Genomic DNA, 19,184 nt, shown 5'->3' on the forward strand with positions numbered 1-19,184 from the left:
CAACCAAAAACTAATATGAACTGCAAATTGAAAAAGTTTTGAGACCATCTTAAAAGTCATTTTTATAACTTTTTGCGGCGGTTTTTACCTTTATCGGATTTGTATGGGACTGCCTTTTTATTTGAATTTGATTTCATAAAAACCTGACAAGTCATAGATTATCATGATCTACAAACAAGAGAAATTTATTAACTAATTCAAAGAATAGATTCATCACATGGTTATTTAGGAAAATATGCGCTTTTTCTACCAAGCAGTGAGATGATATCTTTTTTTTATCGATCTACATGTTTTCTGCATCAACATTCGTTTATCTTTCAAAAGATGTGACTAAAAAGAATGGTAATCTATTGTGTTATTAAAATAAATAGGGCAAAATATTCATTGGAATAAACAGGATAATTTTAATTAGTATACACATTCTCTTGAATATATTTGAGTTTTATAAAAATTTCGTTTTTTCAATGAAATGTATGGACCATCATTTTGAATAGGAAGAAAATGTATAATTTCCAATATAATGTTTAATGTTTAAAATACTATTCTGATGACTAATGTATCGAATCTTTCAATCACTCAGAAACGATTGTATTGAATATTGCTTCTAATTATTAATTTTGTCTCTTATGGAATTAGGGACTTAGGAATAATACTAGATTCCAAAAAGACTTTTGTTGACCATTATAATACAATCATAAACAGAGCCAATAACATGTTAGGATTCATAAAACGATTTTGTTACTGTTTTCACGATCTATATATAACCAAAATATTATACATTGCTTATGTTCGATCAGTACTAGAATACTGTAGCTTAGTTTGGTCACCTTACTCAATCACATGGGGAGATCGAATAGAATCAGTTCAAAAACAATTTGTATTATTTGCTCTCCGTAAATTAGGTTGGACAAGACTTCCTCTTCCGTCCTATAAAGCCCGCAGTATGCTGACCAGTATTCAAATATTAAAAGAACGCAGAAAATTTTCAATGGTTTCATTTGTAAATGACATTGTCTCGAATCGCAGTGAACTCCTGTCCAAACTAAATTTTTACATACCACCTCGGCCTTTGAGAAATCGAAACATTTTTATTACAAACCACCAGCGAACAAACTATGCAAAAAATGGACCAATAAATCATTTCATGGCTGTATACAACAAGCATTCAGAAGCTGTCGACTTCACAATGACAAAAAAAAACAAACTAAAACGATATTTCAATTCTATTCGTTTAGCTTATTATTATCATCTAACTCATACTAAATTATACATTATTTAGTGATCTATTACAACAGTTTACTAATTTAAGACGATTGTTGTAATCCTACGCTCTACTCTTGATTAACGACAGATAAATAAAATAATTCAACAATAAATAAATAAAAAGAATAAAAATGCTTCGTCCAAAACTCCTACCATTGGGATATGGCGGAAAATCGACAACACAAAAATATAGATACATCCATGAATAGATGACTGATTCTGGCCCTTATTACCGGTATCACTACACGGTGAAAACCAAGTAAAGTGATTGTGACCCTTATTCACGGTGAAAATCGAGTGACGTGAGTTTAGGTCCTCAGTACGGAAGTCGCTTCAAAGGCAAAAGTAATTATTTGGATGAACTTGATGTCATAATAAACATCACGCCACCAACATTTTGTTGAAAACATTAGTTTTTTCCACCACAGTGATCACTTCACTATACGTGATACTGGTAATAGGTGGAAACAAGTGAAGTGACATGTAAGTGAAGTGAATGTGAAAGTGGAAGTGAGAACGGTAATAAGGGCCTCTTACTTGTTTGACCTAAATTTGAAACCATATTTAGTTCTCAAGGTCTACTGTGATTGATATTGTTAAAAATCTGCAAAGTTTGTATTATTCGGAAGGTGATAACCAGATCCAAAATCGAAAACTATAACGTACATACTTCCAGGAAGACCTTTCATTTGCAGGTAGTTTGGTCAAAATCGGTCCAGCCGGCACACACAGACATTTGCTCAGTTCGTCGAGTTGAATCGATTGGTATGTGACACATTGCGAGTCTCGAAATTCCAAAGTAATCCAAAATTTGAGCGAATGCTAGGAAGCCGAATCTGAAGACCTTTCAGTTAAATCTAAGATGGGGAAAATCGGCTAAGCCATCTTCGAATGACATTTTTTTCACTTTTTAATACACATCATCTTGTAATTCCGGAAGCTTGTCATAAGATGTGATTACGAAGTGCTCACAAGTTTATAACTCATGCCTTCCCGTGATGACATTTGATCAATAGAACGGTGTCTACTTCGTGCTATTATCGTATGCGTTAGTAGCAGAATGAGAGGGTGCGAAATGGATTATAAGTAACAGCCCATCCGATAATGTTTCATCATTTATTGCAACCTATCGTGCTATTGTCAGTAGAACCCGAATTCAAAGTAATCAATTTTGTTTTTGAAAGTTTGAGCGAATTCTAAACCTATTTTTTTTAATCTGTATAGAAAATAAAAACAATAATCCGACAATAATCCATTTCAAAGAGTTCATGTGTTTGGCATGTTTTCTTGTAATAATGTGGTCCACAACTTCTCCCGAAAAATGAATTCTCTATCACGCCATACAGGCAAATTATAACTTCAATCTTACTTCTTGGTGGATTACTAACAATTTTAATTAGAAGAAGGGGACAATTCCAATAAAAAAATATTTTGGAAGGAATTTAGGTTCCAAAATCAACTTCTGAAGCCTAAACAAAAAACACGTTTTGGTGAAATTGGGACCAAAGTGCACTGGGATAGCAGGAAAAGTCGCTTACAACAAAACATCGACATCTCCGTGAAAAATTAACGCATTCTAACAATCTATGGCTGGATAGCTATTACCGTGTAGAATATAAGTCCCAAAACATATTAGGTCACATATATTGGCCAATTGTGTCAGATATTGTCAAAAAACTGCAGTATTTTCCATAAAACTCTCGGAAAGTAATCATCAGATCTAAAAACAAAATCAATAGCGTAAATACTTCCAGGAAGACCTTTCCTTTTTGCACACACATACAGACATTTGCTATGTTCGTCGAGTTGAATCGATTAGTATATATCACTCAGCCCTACGGGCCTCGGAAATTTTTTTAAAGTTAGAGCGAATGCTACACCTATTTTTTATATTTATATAAAAAGGTAAGAAGTGACTGCCTCACCCCGTTCTGCTCTACAAAGAAGACCATCATGTCAAAAATACGCAGCAATGGTTTGCTTCGTCACGCTAGAATTTCAGCAGAACAAAAATCAAACCAGTTCATGATACGAGGAATTTTAACCACATTTAACTCATTTTGCTCTTTCAAAAAACCGGAAATTGTCCATGTACAACTGATTCAATAAAATTTTTAGATTATTTTTTTCAGCACGTTTTTCCTGAATCTTCTTCACTGTTAAAAAACGAATGCGCCCGGGAATGCTCACGATTGCTCGATGGATTTTTCATAACTAAGTTATCATGACGGTTCATACGAGAGTTTCCAAGCTAAACTTATTCATAAAATAATGGCGAAAGAAAAATAATAATCATAATTCAATAATAGAGAATGATAATTTTATAATTTTATACCTTTTTGAAGTTTGGATATTTTTTTGCTCTCTGAGTAAATGTTACATTACTTTGATCATTTGTTTGACAATTTTAATAGTAGTATTTGCTCGTGTGTAATTAAAATCTGAATAAACAAAAAAATCATTCCACTCAATCAAGGGCCGTTTGATTGAATACCAACCGCGTTTAATTTATTATTTATACCATAACGATAGCACCGATTCATCAAAAGATATCGAGTAACTAGCGCTCTACCGTGCAATATGGTACAATAACTAGTTGTCGCCAGTATTCCATATCACAATTGTTTAAATAACTAATCTAAACTAGGCCTGCATGAAAAACGAATAAAAAAGGTTGCAGAACGTAATAACATCAACTCAGAATGAGAAACCGCAACTCTCAAAACGCCTCACACCACACAAAAATCGCTCACGATAAAGACTTCTTTTACCTTATCTCCATATTATCAATATTTTCCAGCCAACCCCAATCCACCGCAACCGCGGAATGTGTAAGTGCTCTCGTCAGCTCCATCATCGTTCAGAACGGAACGGAGATGGCTCAGGTTTTCTCATCGATGACGGAATGTTTCCTCCCAGCTATTCTCGGATTAGCACAGAATTAATTACCATCGGCCACCGCAACATCAACAGCACTTCCAGCTTTTCGTATGCAAAGGAATGATCTACACATCACGTCGTCCTTCGAACAGTGAAAGACAGTAGAATATTGCAAAAAAAAGGAAACAAAAGGCCTGCTTGGAAAATAATTGAAACATGAGTGATGGCATAGCGAAATCCAGTTCGTGTTGAACAAGTAATTGATGGCGAAACGCATATTGCATTAAGGGAACAATGCAAATCTGTCATTTGGAGAAATTTGAATCCAGCACATTCACTATTCATCGTACGAATGTGACGATCGTACTGGTTACTGTAAAAGACATTTCTACGTCCTGATGCAAGATCCAAGGACAATTGATGGGTTTGTCAGGCGCGGTAAAAACTGAACCGCATCATAAGCTGTCCTAACTGTACCAAAAGTCAAAGTCCCTTAATTTCTGTGCACTTGGACAAAAAACTTCTTCCTTTCATTTTTTGCCTTTCTCATATATAAAGGTTATGCAATCACTGTGAAAATCGACTTTTTAACCGAGGCCCGGATGGACGAATTTTATAAACCATTCGACTCAGCTCCACGAACTGAGCAAATGTCCGTCCGTGTGAGTGTGTGTGTATGTGTGTGTGTGTGTGTGTGTGTGTGTGTGTGTGTTATGTGTGTATATATGTAACAAAAATATGCAATCACTTTTCTTGGAGTCGGCTGAACCGATTTTCACAAACTACGATTCAAATGAAAGGTCTCATGGTCCGATAGCCTGCTATTGAATTTTATCCCGATCCGACTTCCGGATCCGGAGATATAAGATGATATGTACCAAAAAAATATAAAAAATATGCACTCACTTTTTTCAGAGATGACTGAACCGATTTTCACAAACTTAGATTCAAATGAAAAGTTTTATGGTGCCATAGCCTGCTATTGAATTTCATTTGGATCCGACTTCCGGTTCCGGAGTTATATGGTAAAAGTGCAAATTAAAGAAAAAGTGTGCACTCAATTTTCTCTAAAACCGATTAAGATTCAAATGAAAGGTTTTATAGTTCCCTGAAAATTTGTAGACCGGTTTATCCGGATCCGACTTCCATTTCCGAAACTAAAGTGTGATATGTGGAAAATTACTAATTCCATTAGGATTTTTTCACGAACGATAGTCAAAAACAGGTACAAATTCCATAGAACTGTCTGATGAATTCTTCTAGATTGCAGAACTTGTAAGTTTGTGGGCACATAAACTTCATTTGGCACTACTGGTCTCCCCTTTTCTTGTTCCAGAAGCACTGAAAGTGTTGGAAAAAACTCTAAAAATAGAGCACACTTAGATTTCCTCTGGATGCTTGCACCTATTTTCACAAATCTTGATTTGGATTAAAGCTCATATTATCTTTAAAGCTACTGTGAAATTTCATCCTGATCCGATTTCCGGTTCCGCAGTTACAGGACAAAGTTTTCAATTCGCCATATTGATGGACAATATGTACAGCACCGAAAGAAGAAGCAAACACAAAACAAACGATGCGTACTTTGTTCTATTTCGTGTGATCGAAAATCGAAATCGAAATCGAAACGGGTACGGATGTCTGCTACTGGTGTGTGATATTGGTATAAGACGGTGCTGCGGTTGATAGAAATTCGGAATAATAATAGTAATAACAATAATAATCCTTCTACATGTTTTATGCTGATGATTCATGCTGTTTAGCTTGTCTTACATATGAAGAAGTAACAGAAACGCAGGTTCGCTCGTTTGTTAGATTTCGTTTAATTTGTTTAAGGCCATCGCCCAAGTACCAAAGACAAATGCACATAAACTAATGACAATACTTTGATCACAACAGATTTAACACTTAATACCCACGCGGAATACATTTTAATAGCAAACACATTTGTCATTGAAATGTTATTAGTTAGATATAAAGATTGAAATAACAAAGTAAATATGATTTATTTAATGGAATTTTTTTTTCATTTGAAGCAGAATAATTATTTTCGTTTTCGTTGACTAATGAAAAATTCCTTCGTGGCATACTAAAAATGATTTTGTTTTTGATGAATTTCACAAAAGTGTGTAAAAGTAAGTTTTTGTTCCGATTATTGTGTTGCGATCATGTAAAATTTCATTAAGTTCCCCGTACTAATCGATATTCGAAGATATCATTGTCAAAGAGTTTAGAGATGAACGTGGGAACGGTTTAGTAATTAACAGAAATTAAAATAAACCGAGAGCACAGATATAAAATATATAGGCTCGAACAAAACTTTTCAAAAATCTGCGTAAATTTTAAATTTGCTATACGTTGGAAACAAGGAGCTCACTACTGTCATATATGCCCAAAATAGATTCGATCGCGGTGACATCAGCCAATTTTACACAAAGTTCATATGCAGGTCAGTATATCTGTTTTCTGTGCAAATAGTAACTATCTCTGGCTACTACGTTGTATTAAATCACTAACAATTTATTTGGACTTACTGTCAACAAAACGTCCCAGGTTGGCGGTTCAATGCATAGGACGCATAGGACGAGCCCCGACCTGGAAGGATTCTTAGTGTCAGTAGGATCCATAGTACTAGCCATGCAATGATTCTGTACACTAAGAATCGGCTGCGAAGTCTGTTGAAACAGAAAGGCCAAATTCCACAAAAGGAATGTAATGCCAAGACTTAGCTTTTGTCAACAAAACTTGTTCCAATCTTCTCCACCAAGATTCGTGCCACCATTTTGTTCAAATCTTTTTATATATGTTTGACACTTAATTTCACCACAATCGTGAAGAAGGAATATGAAGACTACTGAAAATACATATAAGTATTTCTTTTGCAAGACTTCAAAATGACATCTTATGATATTGGTATATGCCGTGTTGATTTTTAGTAGTGCAAGTATTTGTCAGAACTGAAGAAAATGGTATTGCAACATTCAACCTTCAGATCAAAGCGATGAATATCGAGAGCTGCTAAACGACAGATATTCTCATTGATTCACGTTAGTACGGATTATGCTGTTATTAAGGTTGGGTCTCTTTTGCTAACCATCGTGGCAAAATCAAGTTATTTCAGTTGTACAAATAAAACACAAACAAACAGTTGAGATGCGTTCAAGTCGAAGGTAAAAAATGATGATTCAACGTTTCCAGGAAACTCAAAAGCAATCCGATTTATTTCAAGCGATAGTGAACAATAATAGCACCTGTCAAACATAATCTTTTAGTGTTCTCTCCACTAATGGCACTTTCAAAGCCGTATTTTCAACAGCCAGTAAACAATGATGCTTTGTCCACTTTTACACCCCTTTCCTATTTCTATATCGTCATTATTCTTAACTGCTGCTGCCTGGCAGAGACTGTTAATGATGCTGCCTGCACTGCACCGGATACCGGTCGGAGAGAGGCGTGTCGAAGTGACCAACCGACTGACTTTACGGTGTACGGATAATGTTTTTTTATTTCTATTTTTATGATCCGCAGACAGAATGCCAAAATCGATTGCTATCTCGTTATATAACTGTCACATCCATTATTCGTGGACGAGTTGTAATTCGTTTCGAATAAGGAAGAATTTTGACATAGCGATCACGGTTGTATCGAGCTGGGACGATAATATTAGAGCTGAAAGAAATTCGATTACAAATTAGCATCGATGAAATCGACCAGAATGTTTGACAGGTAATGAACACTAGAATATTTCAAAATATATATAATATATAGAAAAAATAAAAAAAAATTAACAGGTTATCTGTAAGAAAACGATTTAATTTAAAGTTTGAACGTTTATAATTTATAGAAGTTAATCGTTTGGTTCAAATAATATTTCCGAGTAGATTTCATAATTAATGACGAATTACCTAAGATGATATTTAAGTAATAAGAGGAATATGTTTTAATAAATTCAAATCGTTGTGACTATGTTAGAATTAAATTAGGATAAGAATTTTATGTAAAAGTGATGCTACGGCGAAGAAAAACTTATGTAAACTGCCTTAAGAAATAAACGTATTTATGAAGAAAAAAAAAGTTTGAAAGTTAACCAAAACCACTCATTCAACAATTCACGAGAGTATTGACTGTCGTTCCATAAAATGATTGATCAGTCTTCAGATCTTCAAGCCCTATCGTAAATTGCACGTCAACGTCTCCTTCGCTCGATATATTGTCAGAATCGTCATTGATATCATCGAACATTTCGAGGAGTTGAAGAACTAGTCGGATTTACTAATCTTTTCAACTTTTAATCATATCTAGCAGTACAGTATTTTGTACCACTTTGAATGATATAGCTCTAGCAGTATTATTATCTACGCCTATGGAGTGAGTTGATTCAGCATGTCACATAGTAATACCTTTTCTGATTTGATCCGTATTCATCTCTCTATGAATTCTTTCCCTCCAATTCTGTCGATGCGTGCATAGATCTTCATCCAATACCCATGTCTTTCCACTCAGTTTATGTCGTTAAAAATGACTATTAAGATCGTTAGTGTTTACTACACATCGCACCTCTGCAATGTAAAAGAGCTTTTTCTCAAGCTTTATTTATAGGGAAAGTGTAGTACCCACGTTCTTTTGAATCTTTTGAAAACTCGTAATACATTATACAATGGGCATAAGTTATTTAGATTAATTTACCTACCAGGCAACGCGTCTCCTAAGTGTTCTAATTTTAACTTGTCATCCAATGGGTTTTATCAAAGATGACTAGACCCTTTTCGTAACTTCAGTTTTTATTATGAAGTAAAAGATATATTTTAACAAGGACAAAACAAACAAATTATCAAATCTCCGGTTTTTGGAATGATTACGTCCAATTTTTCACGCGGTTTTTTTTTCGCACGGTTTCCGCAATTCACACGGTTTTGTTTTACACGGATTTTTTTGGACACGGTGCGTAACCCCCGCGTAAAAAGAAACCATAGTGTATCTTGTACGCAAAAGCAACTGACACAAATTCAGCACATTCGGATACATTTTGGTTCCAGAGATTTTCTGATATAAGTGCCGTAGCCGACAAAACGCGCTGGCTTTTTCCCGCTCAACTTTCTCAAAGATGGTTTAACCGATTTCAACAAACTTAGGATAGTTGGAAACTATTGGTTCATAAAACAAACAGGTATGAATTTCAAATGGCTTTTACTTATGGTGATATAATGACATAGGTTTTTTTCTGAGCGAAGCGCGTCGATTCTCAATAAACTTGTTCAACTGAAGACTTCGTTGACTAAGTACTTATAGTGGCATAGATGTAAATGTCAAAACTCATTGCCTCCTAATTTTGTATATTGATTAACCGATATAAATAATTTTAGTCTCGTTTGAAACTAAAATTGAGCTGTGCTTCGAAGATATAATCGTACAAGAGACGCAATCGGTAAAATATTCTTTTTCTATCCGTATACTTATTTCAGATTCAAATTGGATTACTGCTGATACGCTTGGTCTGAGAAATATTACCGAATATGTGACATAAACGCTGAATGTTTTTGTGAACTACCCGAATCAATCTGAAAGAATGTGTGTCAAACATGAGCTCCAACTAGTGCCAGTAATTATCTCAATAAAAAGATAAAAAATATTTTCATAAGACTATGCCGATGAAAGAGAAAGGCATTATCACACCAATAGGTTTTTTAATTATTTTGAGATATTGGTGAATGAAGACATGGTTGTACTACAGAAATCTTTCGAATATTTTTTTCCATTTAATCACTCGGTACATTGTGTATCAATTACTAGGCATCAGTCGATTGCCATCACCAAAAACCTAATTACCTTCATCAACCACCAATCTGTTAGTGCTCTCATCGCGCAGCAGCGAAACATCGATCAGCTAATTCTGTTTTGTCAATTAGCGTTGAAATGTCGACCTTGATAGAGTCGCGGCGGCGAGCGGTGTTGGTCAACGTAGTGCATGGCAGCAGGATATTTAGTTGAGCGACATAATTGAATATAATCACCCAGCTGTCAACTCTTTTTCATTGCGGAACACCTTCCAGACACTTTCTCGGCTCTCTACCTCCTTCGACACGAGACACTTCACGGGGAGATGGGTGGTTGACTGCCGTTGGCCGAAAAGCAATTAATTTTCTTTAATATATCGATCATGCAAAAAGGGTCTCTGCACGCGCGTGCTGGTTATACTTTTGCTGTTATTTCTTTGATATTTATTTATATGGTTATGGTATGAGAATAGTTTTGAAACGTAAACTTTACTCGGTTATTATTTCTGTTGATTGAATTTTGGAGCTTACACCGAAACCAGTCGATGAGGACAATCACAGGAAGGGTTTACAGGCTATGATATGTGATGGTCGTCCGATGAATCATTGAGATTAATATACTCACAACTCGAAAAGGTATAATGTCAACCAATCGTATGTCTTCTTGTGCAATTTTTTGTTAATTGATTTCCGATTATGATGTGTAGAAGTACTGCCGCCCACTTGACGGATGCACGAACAGTGGTTCAAATTCAAATAGGTAATGGTCATAAATCGAACCGCTACTTAATCATGCGCACACGAAGTGAATTGCAGTTAGTTGGACAAATCCCCAGTGTGCCAACAGTGCCATAGCTGGAAACATTAATATTTATGCAACCCCGAATACTCACTTGAATTTACGCGATTCGATTATACATGCAAATTTGGCTTAATTAACAAATCCGCAAGATCTCGGCCAACGGCGCTTAAGAGTTGGATCTGTGGACGACGGTCCGGCATTGCATTACTCATGCCCATCATGACACAACAACCCCATCGAGAGAAGAACGGATAATTTACACCGCATCAAGAAGAAACAATGTCAGCTACTCCAGGCCCTACAATAAATTGCTGTCAAACGAATCATCGTCGTTCTGGTCGTCGTTGTTGTCGTCGCAAGTAATCCCATTCGTCACGAGACCATGCATCGAAAGCGAGTTCTCAAACTTAGCCTCCGTGCTCCCTTCCCCGTGCATTGACACACGAGAAAGCATCCTTGGCGAACAAAACGTTTCATTGATTTATTCCGTTATTATGTCGGTTTTGTTGGGTAAGCAGATTTGGTGTGTGTGTGTGTGACCGTGACGGATCTCCGGAGTGTCGAAAAACAAAATTCTGTCGATGCTGTATGCCACTACTGACTGTCTGTCGGTGGATTTATCCGTCATTCAGCAGGTTAGCCGGGGTCACAATAAAAACAACGCGCGCAATAATAGCACCATGAAGCTGGGCGACCAACGATTCAACAAATTAGTCTTATATTCATTGTGGGAGAACTGCTGCTCTATTCTGCACCTTCAAGAAGGTTTGAACGACCTAACCTCAAACAAGCAAGTAATTTTTATGTTGCAAGGCAATGCGCGTCGCTGTCGGAATAGAAATTTGCTCGTAAAAATAGAAAATTTATTAGTCGTTTATGATAATTTTGCTCAGCGGACATTTTGTGGCAACGATTTTATGTCATTATCACAAAAATGAACCGATACTTTTTATGTGAGAAAATTATTTAGTTGTCCTCCTTGAAATTGCTGTGCTATGAACTTAATTTATGGTGAAGACTAATACTCTGGCAGGGAATCGGAATGTTTATGACAATCAGTAATTGTCATCTGGTTTGAATAAATATAACAAAATTTCTCACCTTCGTTTTTATGTGCCATTTGTCAGGGCTTTTACCTTTTCATAATTTGACATTGGCAATGCTTTTCAAAAGTTTGAAACAAGTTCAATAAAACCTGCTATGCAATAATGAGTCGACGACGGAGCGCGAAGAGAAATAAAATTCGTTTTATCAATATCTAACGAGAAAAATAGATTGTGAAAACGGTTGACAAATACAACTATGAAATCAAAAAATCCGAAATAACTACCGCAGAGACAGGACGGGTTCCGATAGCTTTTTCTCAGTTTGGCATTTTATAATGAAGACCGGGGCGAAAATGGCCCCTCGCAATAACTCCAATACTAAATGCCATATCCCATCGGCTAGTTTCTTCATAAGTAGACCCGAGCATTAGATACAAGCCTTAGTTGAGCCTCGGTAGTCGGTGAGCGCAAAAGTGTCGATTTTTTTTGTTGAAAATTAAATTTTCTCGTACCAGAATTTTTTTTTATAGATTATATTCCCAGGAACAAATCATATTGCTCTTAGCTAATTAAGATACATTGAATCGAATGGTACTGGAGGTTTTCATGACAAAATAATTTTGTTTATGTTAGGACTACGCAAAATCGAAACGAAGCGGTGTGGCAAAAACGGCCACATTTTTGGTGGGCAAAACTGACCACTAGTCTCAGGCGTAAGATACGTAGGGCGAAAAAACGAGGATGAGTATAGATGAAAAGAGCTTTATTAAGATCATATAGTTGTTTATCGAAATGAACTCTGGGTTATATGACGCGTTTTGAGGCAGTCTGTTTTTGTAATCTGTACAACTCTGTTGTAACTTAAATTTTAATAAAGTCGAATATGGTCGTTCAGAAGTGAATGAAAAGGTACAAACAGACGTCCACAAAACAGGGCACAATGACAAAGCTGAAGAATGAAATAATAATGTGGATTTTATATTCGGTCACACTGAAAAACACGTAGTACCAGAACAGGAACTCCGACCTAGATGAAATTGCATAGCAATCGGTTTATTTGATCGAATAATCACCTGTTGAAATTTTCCTAAGCACCCGGCAACCTGCAAGAAAGAATATTGAAAAAGAAATTAGTTTCGATTGAATTATTGTTGAGTGGTGTAATAGGAAATAATTTCACTTTTATGTCATACGATACAGTCTAACTAAAATATAACAGAAACGTCGAATATGATAAAAAGAAATATTTGGATTGATGTTAAAGATTTTCCAAAGTCAGTCTATGTATGTTTAGAACTGTTCAACCGAAATCTAAATACTGACAAAATTGTCGAAACTTGTCGCCATGGACTACTGAAGCCAGTGAAACAGACTTCTTGTCCATACGAGTCTGGGTAGTTTCGAAATTCTCGAGATTTTGTGATCGATTTAATTCCTAATCCAACAACTAGGTTTAAGTAATCATAAATAATCCTACAAAAAATATATGGAAAAAAGTAGATGAATTATAATAATGAAAAAAAAAAGTTGTATAGTCAAAAAGTGGAGCTCAAACCTAGGTATCAATAAGTAAAAAGAGTAATTTGTAGTCAAAACTATTTACTAGTTTAGATTTACCCCACTTTACCATATATACCAATTAACACGTCGATGAAAACTTCCCCGATCTGACAAAGAGAACCATTTTTTTCTACCAAGTTTCGATTTTATTCATCAGTGCATTCTCCTAGACAAGCAATTGTATTGTTACAACGGCGATCTCACTTTAGTGTTAGAAAACGCTTTAGTGTCAGTGATGACCTTATCATTCGATACAAATCTTTTTTCCAGCAAGCCTCTTTTTAAAATATGAAAACAGAGCATAGTCGCCTAAAGCTAATTCTGGCGAATATAGTAAATGCAAAAGCAACTTGAATCTTAATTGGTGGAATTTAGCCATCGTAGTGATAAGTTGCTTTTAATTCGCTGTGAGATAACGTAGCACCCATTTAGGAAACTATTTCATCATTTTCATGTGTTCATGCAAATTCACCTTTTGGTATCTTTACGATGTCAGCTAACTCCTGGAACTTCACATTTCGATTTTCCATAACAATAGCCTCATTTGGGCGACCCAAACGTGGTGCATTATCGGTGTTTGTACGAACGCGTTTAAATTCAGCATAGCAGCATAAATTAAATACACCTAGATTTCCCAGTGTCATAGTAATGTAATTGAGCAGCTTGTGACACCAAAAGCGCCGTCTGGTGTAGAATGGGTGCGTAAATGCTCTTAAAATCCTTGTATAAAGTTGCTTGCGCATTTAACACAACCACAGTAGCTAATGGAAAAAGTATACCCGTTTTTCACTTGAAGCGCTGTCAGTGTCACCGTCAGTGCAGTAAAATTTTATTCAATTCAATTGAAACTGAATGTGGAACACATTTACGATCACCCTACTGCAGTAAACTTCACACTCTGACACATACAACGTTCCCTGATGTACCTAACGAGCAGCATTCAGTTCTTCACTCGTTTCTCTTCCAATAGAAGCTCAGTTTTACCACCGTCAGTTGATCTCTTGAAGTAACAAAATATTTCTTTCAATTGTGTGAGAGCGGCCTTTAAATGAGGTTTATGTAAACATTCGAATTGGTTCAAGATAATAGATGTAAGACAAAACAGATAGCTGAAATATCATTTACAGAATATACATAAATTAATAGTTTCCTCCTTCAGTTTTCATTTTTAATACTTTATTTCATGTATAATTCTATTCATTTGAACTTGCTCACTACCAAGAGCGAAGACAATGAAGCAGCTAGACTACTTGGCACTTCAAACTGAGCAAGCAAAACTTGCTCAAACGACTAGGTACGATTATTCAACTGACGATGAATTCTGGGAGCTTCACTTGAAAATGGCAGCAAGTCAAATGAATTAGTAGGAATATGCTGACGGTCAGTGTCCTTAAATTTAATTTTCATCTTATATTATTCGATTGAAAATAAAATTTAACCGCACCGTACAGTGGAAAATCTTAGTTTATTTCATTTATGATACCAGTCAGTATCGGTTTATTTATTTGAAGCAGAGCTCAGATAATGCATATCAACCCATTTCTTGATTGCACAGTATTTTTTTTCATTGAAAAAACAGCGTTTCAACAACACCAGAAATTCATTTTGTTTTCCTCTATAGAGAGATAATAGATTTGCTGGACAAAACCAACTTTCGAACGGAGCCTCGAAGACCCATAGTGATTCGATTCAGCTCAACGAAATCGGAAAATATCTGTGTGTGTATGTATGTGTGTGCACTAGGGTGGGACAAGGTTGTATGGGGAAAATTATTTTCTCGCTCCACCAAACTTTTCGTGTTCCTTTTGGGTCCCATAGAAATTATGCAAAATTTTAGCTCGATAAGAGAAACTATATTTTCGCGCCCGCGGTTCAAAGTTTGTATGGGATTTAGTATGGGAAAACTAACTTTTTACAAAAAAATCATCTGGGGGTCACCCTATATACTCAAAAAATCAGCGGGTATGTAATTTTTGTAGGAAATTTAATGAGGAAGAAAACCTTCGAAGACTGTAACATAATCCGGCATCTGTAAAAAATGTTATTAAATGGGGACGGGTATAGCGTGATGGGATAGTCGATGCCTTTCACGCAGCCCGCCTGGGTTCGATTCCCAACCTCGCACATAGGGTCAGAAAGATTTTCTGGTCCGAAGAGGCGAATGACCTAAGATGTTAAAGCCTCTATAATTGAAACAAAAAAAAAAATGTTATTAAAGAAAAACCGACACAAGGTCCGAACGATGGCTCATTCCTTAATGTATCTAGCACCACTGCTGCTAATGGTGGTAATATAATTTTACTTTCTTTTATTATGCTACAACGATTGATCTGAGTTGTTTGATGTCTTCACAATAGTTGCTCGGTGTAGTTTGAAGATTTTTTTAAACTTAAAAACCATGTTCCAAAACTCACTGTAAAGATACACAAAAAACTAACTTTTTTATTTGAAGAAATACAACTTTGAAATCTTCCACAATATTGTTGATAAACTCAAATACTATAACTTTGTCGAAGGCATAAACCATCTGTCTCATATGGTTTAGAAGATATGGACGATAGAAAAATAAGAAAAAGAAAAACTTGGAATCAATGTTTTTTTCATAGTATTAAATGAAATCATCCATATCTTCTAAACCATATGAGGCAGATAGTTTATGTCTTCGACAAAGTTATAGTATTTGAGTTTATCAACAATATTGTGGAAGATTTCAAAGTTGTATTTCTTCAAATAAAAAAGTTAGTTTTTTGTGTATCTTTACAGTGAGTTTTGGAACATGGTTTTTAAGTTTAAAAAAATCTTCAAACTACACCGAGCAACTATTGTGAAGACATCAAACAACTCAGATCAATCGTTGTAGCATAATAAAAGAAAGTAAAATTATATTACCACCATTAGCAGCAGTGGTGCTAGATACATTAAGGAATGAGCCATCGTTCGGACCTTGTGTCGGTTTTTCTTTAATACCATTTTTTACAGATGTCGGATTATGTTACAGTCTTCGAAGGTTTTCTTCCTCATTAAATTTCCTACAAAAATTACATGCCCGCTGATTTTTTGAGTATATAGGGTGACCCCCAGATGATTTTTTTGTTAAAAGTTAGTTTTCCCATACTAAATCCCATACAAACTATGAACCGCGGGCGCGAAAATATAGTTCCTCCTATCGAGCTAAAATTTTGCATGGTGCTTATGGGACCCAAAAGGAACACGAAAAGTTTAGTGGAGCTGAAATCAATATTTTGTCCCACCCTAGTGTGCACCTTTCAACAAATTTTTTCCGCGCTCAATTTGCTCCGAGATGACCGAGCCGATTTCAACAAACTTAGGCTCATTCGAAAGCTATTACAGAACCAATGATCAAGTTCAAAGATCAAATGGCTGTGGCTTCTAGTTCCGGAGAAATAATGGTATAAGTGACGTAACCGACAAAACCTGTTGTTTTTTTTCGCGCTTGATTTTCTCAAAGATGACGGTGCCGATTTCTACAAAATTAGGCTCATTTGAAAGCTACTACTGTTAGATCATTGATCAAGTTCGAACATCAAATGGCTGTGACTGCTGGTTTCGGAAGGATAATAGTATAAGTGACGTAACCGACAAATTGTTTTTTTTCGCACTTAAATTCTCAGAGATGGCTGAACCGATTTAAAAATAAACTTAAAGTGACGTAATCGACAAAAATATTTTTTTCTATCCGTATAATTATTTCAGATCAAAGTGACCTATGATCACCATCAAATGTATTATTGCTGATACGGTTGGTTCGAGAAATGTTTCAGAATATGCGACGTAAGCGCTGGATCATACTTTTGTGAATCGAACCGAATTATTGTCAGAAATTATCTTAATACAAAGACAAAAACTATTTCAAATAGACTGTATTGATAAAACAGAAAGGCATTATCATACTACTAGGATGAAGAAGAAGGTTTTCTCCATTGTTTCTACTTTTCCAAAAGTAGAGTTACTGAGTGCACAAAAACTAACACTCTAATGAAACGAATGTGAAAAAAATTGAAAGATGACATCTACTGTGTTGTCTCTATTGAACGTTAGGGGTATTTTTTATTAGTGACGCCATATGTCTGGCCGATCGGGGACTTTTACTTGACCGAACTGTTAACTATTAAGTAGAGGTATCTAAAAGGTAGTGGAAGCCGAATCGAAAGTAATTGGAACAAATGAAATAAAATGATTCCAGTTGGCAGACAGTTTACGAGAAAATGTTCAAATAAAACTCAATTCACATGACGTTCTTGTTCGGCATTCAAACGCCACTAGCTAAAGCGTGACTGATATGATTCATCACTGTAGAGAAAGTTGTAGTAACCTGGAATTAAATCATTAAAAAAAATCCACTAACGGTTTCGGGGAATGTCACGGTTATTCTCACAATATGATTACATTCAAATACATGATTAACGAATGCTTGTTTTGTGTGCAAAGCGGCTAGAGCAACCCATCTTCCAGGAAAGCAAAGAAGTTGACCCCATCACCAACCGCTGAATGTTTTTCTGTCGTGTACCGCGCAACCACAAATTTGACAAATACCATGTTACCGATCACTCGGAGCTACCCTAATTATTAAACTGTGTAGGCTGTACTTATACGATCAGCAGCATGGGAGCCAACCGAAATAGTAAAACACCTAACATCACCCTCCTAAAAACTGTGGTAATTTGAATCTGCTCTAAAAACTATCATTTACCGAACAAGCACACAAACCGGGCCCAAAGAATTGCTGTTACCTTTACCCTATCCGCTCAGCCTCGTTTTATGCTGCGTTTGGTTACTCGTTTTTCCATGCACATCAACGGTGGCGTTGATTTGCTTCCTCTTTGCTGGTTGAATTTTCAACCAAGCAACCAACCAAAGATGGGAGCCATTATTCAAAGTTTGGGTCATAATTTAGCCTCAATAGTTTGGGTCGTATTTCGAGAGGCGCACAGAAAAACATACGCTACGGATGGGTTCACACAACAACCTCAATTTGAAAACAGAAAGAAAAAAAAACAATCTTTTTAAGACTAAAGCTAGCCTCGATCTCAGATCGGGAAACGACTAAATTGAACCTAGGGGAGTTACATTAAAAAAAACACTAAAATTCGCGGTCGGCAATCACCAATTTATCCGGGACCTAATCAAGATGTTTCGTCGTGCTCTGTTTTGAGAAAAATTTCCAAACTTCCCTCATTTTACCATTGCCTACATCAGCGTCTTTCATCATCAGCAGCATCAGCAGTAGCAGCAGCATCATCATCAGCATTATAGGTCTGAACGAGCACCCGTCACTAAGCTCTTGCTGAAGTTGAAATGGTTTCGATTAATTCGAAATGCACCATGTTAGCCCGAGGTCCATCGCGATCAACTCCAACCACTTTTGCAGAAGAAAATCCGACGGGCAGGCAGGCAGGGAGCTTGGAAAGCAGGCACGACTGGTGGAGGTTTTTCAAGGTAGCAAATTATTTTCTGCCAGCACTGGCGGTGATGATGATGATGATGATGATGATGATGATGTTGTGGATGATGATTGCGGCGGTAACTGAAGAAGGGTACACGAAGTGATTGCTATTCCCTGATCCGGACTAACCCAGAAGGAAAAGCACAACCAAGGCAAACTAACTCATCGTCGTCATCAGCAACGGCGAGATCGCTATCTTGCTTTATGGTGGGCTTATTGGAGCTTACCGAGGTTCGATCTATCAAATCAAAAACCCACACTTCCTATCTTTCTTTCGTTCGAAGGATCCGGGAGGTTTGAGGTAGGTTTGAGAAGTACGGAATTCAACGGGACAGTGTATATTGCTGTCTCACGATGAAAAAGCTCTTGTCAGAGGTTTGTAAAAGCGGATGAAA

At 36.2% G+C, this 19,184-nt stretch overlaps 1 protein-coding gene across 3 annotated transcripts in view; it reads right to left on the minus strand.

The window, feature by feature from the left end:
* Positions 1 to 19,184, minus strand: part of LOC131437783 (uncharacterized) — a 215,709-nt gene that overhangs the window by 40,311 nt on the left and 156,214 nt on the right. For all 3 annotated transcript variants that reach the window (XM_058607353.1, XM_058607351.1, XM_058607354.1), the window contains one exon: positions 12,839 to 12,868. The gene's annotated coding sequence lies outside the window, so the exon portion shown is untranslated. The remainder of the gene's footprint in view (positions 1 to 12,838; positions 12,869 to 19,184) is intronic.

Source organism: Malaya genurostris, chromosome 3 (assembly GCF_030247185.1).
Source record: "Malaya genurostris strain Urasoe2022 chromosome 3, Malgen_1.1, whole genome shotgun sequence".
NCBI classification, from domain to species: Eukaryota; Metazoa; Arthropoda; class Insecta; order Diptera; family Culicidae; genus Malaya; species Malaya genurostris.